We start from the raw sequence: 7,011 nt of genomic DNA, 5'->3' as shown, positions 1-7,011 counted from the left end.
GACTCGTGCAACCCGCTTCTCGAAAAAGGTGCCCATGCCTAGTTTAAAGTAACAATATTATGAGTAACAAAGTATGGTGGCGAGGCGGCAGTATCGTTGGCATATCGTCAAAAACGCTTAGCGGCATTTCGGCCGTCTTCACGTTCTGAACTCAAATTCCACCGAAGTCGACTTCAGGGTCAATTAAATAAGTACCAATTGAACACTGGGGTCGATGTATTCAACTTATCCCCTGCCCAAAATTACTGATCTTGTGCTAAAATTTGAACCCAATATCATGAATAACAATGGTAGAGTAACGATAGTATTGTTGACAATTGTAAGACAACATTATTATAATTTACAATAGGAGGAACTAGCAAGCTCGATTGCTATGCTGCGCTTGGGAAACATAAAGAATTGATTTGCTTCTGGCTGATCTGAAAATGGAATATGGAGTGACATCCAGTGAAATTTGCAACGCAATTGATCTATGTATGTGGTCCGTCAAATGTGACTCTCGAAGTATTGTCAGAGCGATATGTCCCCTTTCAGCAAGTAAATTAATATCCCAGTGCTGCAATACGGATTGTGTAGTTACTATATTTCGTTCGTTTGAAACAGTCCAACGCATAGAAATAAATAACTAAATAACATATGATGGATGATGTAAGAGAAGTAATTTAACCCAGAACAGACAATATAAGAAATGATACATTGTATATAAACTTAAACACTCGTTGAGTAGAGTAACGCAATAGAAGCGTGCTAGGCCCATAACCCAGAGGTCCATAGATCGAAACTACCATCTTCCTATCAATCAATTTGTCTCTATGTCTGCTGTCTGTATGTATGCATGCCTTACGTAAGTTAAGAAACGATGACGAGTGAACATTTTGTAAATATAATGAAATCAGAACTTAAATTTAAGCGGGAGATAACTAGATGGGTTTGTTGGTGTAATTACGTAGCATACTCATCGCGAAAATAAGAAGTCTTGGTTCAATTCCAACGGTACTAATAACCATTCCCCACCTCTGTGGCTTTTTACGCCCCAATATTAGTATCTATATCCACTCTACTAAATACTCAAGGCCTGAAATTTTGTGGGGAGGGGACTGGTCGATTACACCGACCCCAGTGTTGCTCTGATGCTTGATTTATCGACCCAGAAAGGATGAAAGGCAAAACCGATCTCGGCGGAATTTGAACGCAGAACGTAAAAAGTCGAAATACTGCCAAGCATTTTGCCCGGCATGCTAACGATTATGCCAGCTTGTCGCCTTAATTTTCTATAGTCAGTATATATGGTGAAAGAAGGCGGCAAGCAGGTAGAATTGTTAGCAACGCCGGGCAAAATGCTTAGCGGCATTTCGTCCGCCTTTACGTTCTGAGTTCAAATTCTGCCGAGGTTGACAGTGCCTTTCATTCTTTCAGTATGGGTAAAATAAGCCCCAGTTTAACACTGGGATCAATGTAATCGATTCAACCCCTCCTCCCGAACTTGCTGCCTTATGCCAAAATTTGAAACCAATATATACAGTGAAAACTTATAGATAGATAGATAGATAGATAGATAGATAGATAGATAGATAGATAGATAGATAGATAGATAGATAGATAGATAGATAGATAATGTACAGTTCCATGATGGTAAGACCAACAAAATAAGTACTCCATCTGGTGAGAGACAAATATTATTTAATAGACACAATACATGTGCTACTAATAGTTTCTTGGGCTGAGAACATGCCAGATAATGAATTATAACATACGTAACATCTCCGCATAGATATTAGGCACAAATTACATAGCATAACGAACTAGAAACTGAAGGAAAGAAAAGTCGAGAAGGAAGCATATAGAAAACGTGGATGTTAAAAACGGAAAACGAAAAGTAATCAGAAATAAGTGAGAACGTAAAGGAGCTATCTATCTTTGACCTTGAATTATAAGGGTGGAAAAAATAGCGGCAAATTAATTAGGCACAGGCGGAATTTTCTAGTTCTTTAAAAGGAACTTTGGCATATGTTTACAACCGCCGAAAATTTCAGACCTAGTGTTCAGGATAATTATCATGTAATAGAAATTTATATTGTGTAAGCCAAAACCTACGTAGAGCAATGGGCAGAAACGATAAGTGCAGAATTTATCGATTAGTATACTGGATAATATTTTTAACACTTGTAGCTAACAATAGTAGGATAGCGATATCATTGTTATCATTATTATTATTATTATTATTATTATTATTATTATAACCGTAGTGATACCTTACAGGGTAAAAATATGCCTTTTACGCTGGAATCTGAAAACAATATTGCAACAGACCATACGTTATGGATTAACGTTTGAACATCAAAGAGCTATATTCGACTTTGTGTTTCTTCGTTTCTATAAAATAAAGCAGCTGGTGTGGTGGAATTGTTTCGTTCTTTTATTCTTTCTTTCTTTTACTTGTTTCCTACATAGGACTGCGGCCGTGCTGGAGTATCACCTTGACGGGTTTAGTCGAATATATCATCCAAAGAATTTTTTTGTTTCAAGTCTGGTGCTTATTTCATCGGTTTTTCTTTCGCCGAGCCGCTAAATTACAGGGACGAAACGAGCCAACACCGATAGTCAAGAGATGCGGAGACAAAGATTCGCTAGCACGCACAGAGATACACACACACACACACATTATATATATATATATATATATATATATATATATATATATATATATTTATATATATATATTGAGAGAGAGAGAGAAGCTTCTGCACAGTTTCTGTCAACTGAATTCACTCACAAGGAATTGATCGGCACGGTTCTATAATAAATGACACATGCTCAAGATGCCAAGCAGTAGGACTGATATCGAAACCGCGTAGTTAAGAAGTCATCTTTTACTGAATTTGTTCTTGCTTTTTACGTTCTGAGTTCACCTGCAAGGCATTTATCGGTCAAAGATGGACCATACATTAGCAGGCCTGGGCTTGATGATTTCGGAAGGAGTGACAGTTATCTCCCTTCTGCACGCCACCGATCTTTATTCAAGGGAAGGTTGCTGACTAGGGGCCGATTAAGCCAGGAATCCAGTGTTGGCGTAGGCGTTGCTGTCAGAATGCAAAAGGCTAAGCTAAACATCGCAAGATATTTTCTAACAATTCTGCCAATCCACTGCCCTAGAATAAATTTTAATTACCCGAAAGGATTAAAGACAAGTCTTTGCAATGTATATGAGTGTGCGCGTATGCTTATATATACATATATGCATGTATACACACACACATACATACACAAGTGTCAGTGTGGTAAGAAGCTTGCTTTTCAACCACGTAGTTTCAGGTTCAGTCCCACTGCAGAGCACCTTGGGTAAATGTCTTCAACAATAGCCTCTGATTGATCAAAGACTTGTGGGTGGATATGGTAGACGAAATTGAAAGAAGCCCGTGGTGTGCGTGCGTGTGTGTGAAAGAATCTTTGTGTGTGTTTGTCCCCCCACCACCGCTTGTCAACTGGTGTTGATGCATTTGCGTCCCCGTATTCTAGTGGTTCAGCAAAAGAAACCGATAGAATAAAAAAAAGTACTAAGGACGATTAATTCGGATAAAATTCTTTAAAGTGGTGCCCCAGCATGGCCTCAGTTGAATGACTGAAACAAGTAAAAAGTAGCTTGCTTACCAACCACATGTTTACGGGTTCAGTCCCATTGCGTGCCACCTTGGGAAAGTGCCTTCTACTGTAGCCTCGTGCTGACCAAAGCCTAGTGAGTGGATTTGATAGATGGAAACTGAAAGAAGCCCGTTGTAATTATATATATATATATATATATATATATATATATATATATATATATATATATATAAATATATATATATATATGTATGTATGTACATGTGTATGTCTGTTTGTCCCCCACCCAACATCGCTTGACAACCGATGCTGGTGTGTTTACGTCCCCGTAAATTACCGTTTCGGCAAAATAGACCAATAGAATAAGTACTAAGCTTACAAAGAATAAGTCCTGGGGTCGATTTGTTCGACAAAAGGTGGTGCTCCTGCATGGCCGCAGTCAAATGACTGAAACAAATATATATATATATATATATATATATATATATATATATATATATATATATATATATATATATACACACATATAGGATGATTGAAAAGTAACTCCCTATTTTTAACTATTTATAATTTATTTATTAACTATACGAGAAGTTATATCCTCCATCCCAGAGGGAGTTCCTGATGAAATAAGTTGATGCGGTCTCCGGGTAGCTTGATAAGCTGGTGGCAAATGCTGGTGCCCAAATCGAATTTTAAATAAAACTCTATGCTCAACGCTTTCTTCAAATATTCATATTTTCTAAAAATTACAGTTAATAAATAAATATTTTAAAATAGGGAGTTACTTTTCAATCACCCTGTATACATATATGCGAATGTATATTCTCTCTTTTACTCGTTTCAGTCATTTGACTGCGGCCATGCTGGAGCACCGCCTTTAGTCGAGCAACTCGACACCCCCGGGACTTATTCTTTTGTAAGCCCAGTACTTATTCTATCAGTCTCTTTTGCCGAACCGCTAAGTAACGGGGACGTAAACACACCAGCATCAGTTGTCAAGCAATGCTAGGGGGGACAAACACAGACACACAAACATAGACACGCATACATATATATACATATATACGACGGGCTTCTTTCAGTTTCCGTCTACCAAATCCACTCACAAGGCTTTGGGCGGCCCGAGGCTATAGTAGAAGACACTTGCCCAAGGTGCCACGCAGTGGGACTGAACCCGGAACCATGTGGTTGGTAAACAAGCTACTTACCACACAGCCACGCCTGCGCCTATATATGCATGTTATTGATTAATGTGACTTCAAATACTTTTTGACTGAATGCAAAACAGGATGGTCATGACTGGAACGCTTTTTATCTTAGTTCTACTTGACTTTGGTCTGCCTGAATTGAGCCAAGAATAGTTCTCTGCTCGAACATTGAAAAATGAAAGACCGTCATAAAATAAACCAATAATGATTCATGAATTATCTCCCTTACACCATAATAATGGACACACGTTTGAGATACGACATGGGTTGGCATAACTAACACTATCTCCTCCGAGACACTGCGACGCAAGTTGACCAAAATTGAGAGTATGATAGAAGAAGGCTTGCTCTTCATTCCGTAGAAGATAACATTCAAATCGGACCATGTTAAGACCACAAATTATTTACATCAAAAAGGTGCCTTTTTTCTATGAAAATCCCTGTTTTTTTACGATTTTGTGACTGCTGTGTCGCCATTTTTCGGTGTATTTCAACAAGAAAAATGTTCACTTAAAGAGAATAACAAGCTACATAATGCAAAATTTTTACGTTTCAAAAATTCCAATTCTAAAGGGTCGAAACAAACTCGAATAACACCGGGCGATACTGCTAGTTTTGTATTAAAACTTTATTTCATTTCCTTGTATATTTGTTCACAAGACAGATGTCCGGTTAAAAGTTGCCATAACTCGTATATCTGCACTTCATGTGCAGTCGTGAAAAAGTATTTTATTGCATAAAATGACACAGCTTCAACGAAATGTTATCAAGTTACCAAATTCAGAATATCATCGAAAGCTCCCACTCATTGACATACGTGGGTCAAGTTGATATCACCACTGGTAACATAAGTATCCGTTTGACGCTGACAGTCAGACAACCATTGAAGAATTTCAGTCATAGATACATATATATCAAGGTCAATGTTCCTTAACACTCTCAGAACTGGGCCAATGTATCTACCCTCCACGTGAGCAAAAAATAATTAGTTGCATGATTACCTCCCCTGTAGCCACTAGTTAATATATATTTTCATGTTGCCTGCCACCGTATCAGTCAAACAAATATTATGAACTAACAAGAAAACTGCCATATGATGGTCAACCTGCAAGAAATAGCAGCCAAAACTCCCTTAAAATACACCTGACTTACAAAAAGGAAGGCCACATTTAACAATGAAGCCCCAGATATACAAAATTTCAAGATGCTGACAGCTGAAATGTGTTTCACCATAAACTTTGCTTGATTAGGGTCCAACAGGGGCTAAACTAAAACAAGAATAAGATTCTACAAATTGAAATAACTATCATTCATTTGTTTCAGTTATTTGATGCAGCCATGCTGAGGCAGCCCCTTGAAGGGTTTTAATCAAACAAATCGACCCCAGGACTTGTTTTTTCTTAAGCCTGGTCCTTATTCTACCAGTCTCTGTTGCCAAACTGGTAAGTTACAAGGACGTAATCATACCAACACCGGTTATCAAGTGGTGGTGGTGGGGACAAACACAGACACACATAAATATATACATCAATATGACGGGCTTCTTTCACTCACAATGTTTTGGTCAAACCAGAGGCTATAGTAGAAGACACTTGCCCAAGGTGTTACGCAGTGGGACTGAACCCAGAACCATGTGGTCGAGAAGCAGGAACAAAATTAAGAATAATAACTGCAGGCAAACTAATGGACAGAATCAGCTGCATCTTCTCTTTCCATGTATGTTCATTACTGTTTTACTGCAAATCCAACAGAGATGATATTTAAGGTATTCTCACAATAGCATGAACACTGTGTCAGGGTTAAAGTAAACGGACAAATTGCTATGTTTATTAAAATTATGATGATTATCAAAATTTTACACTTGACTAAAACAATGCTCCCGACAAAAGAATTATATGGATGCAAACCATGTTTATCTTCTTGTTAATGAAGAAGCAAGGGTACCAAAAATTTTCACTATTTCAACAGGGCCTGGTATACATCAGCTTGATAATCACAGGTCTAGGTAATAACAAAACTGGTAAGAGGACAGTCAGATATGTTGACAGAGTCATACTATCATTTGAGAGGCTATTGTTCATAAGTTGCAGAACTGCATCCTTTATTCACAGATACTGGGTCCCATCATGCTGAGAAATGAACACTCAACTTTAGCAGCTACTTATAAATAGGGAACATTTACTTCACGTGATTATAAGCA

The sequence above is a fragment of the Octopus sinensis genome, linkage group LG3 (assembly GCF_006345805.1).
Source record: "Octopus sinensis linkage group LG3, ASM634580v1, whole genome shotgun sequence".
Lineage (NCBI taxonomy): Eukaryota > Metazoa > Mollusca > Cephalopoda > Octopoda > Octopodidae > Octopus > Octopus sinensis.
Note: the sequence above shows the minus strand (reverse complement) of the source record.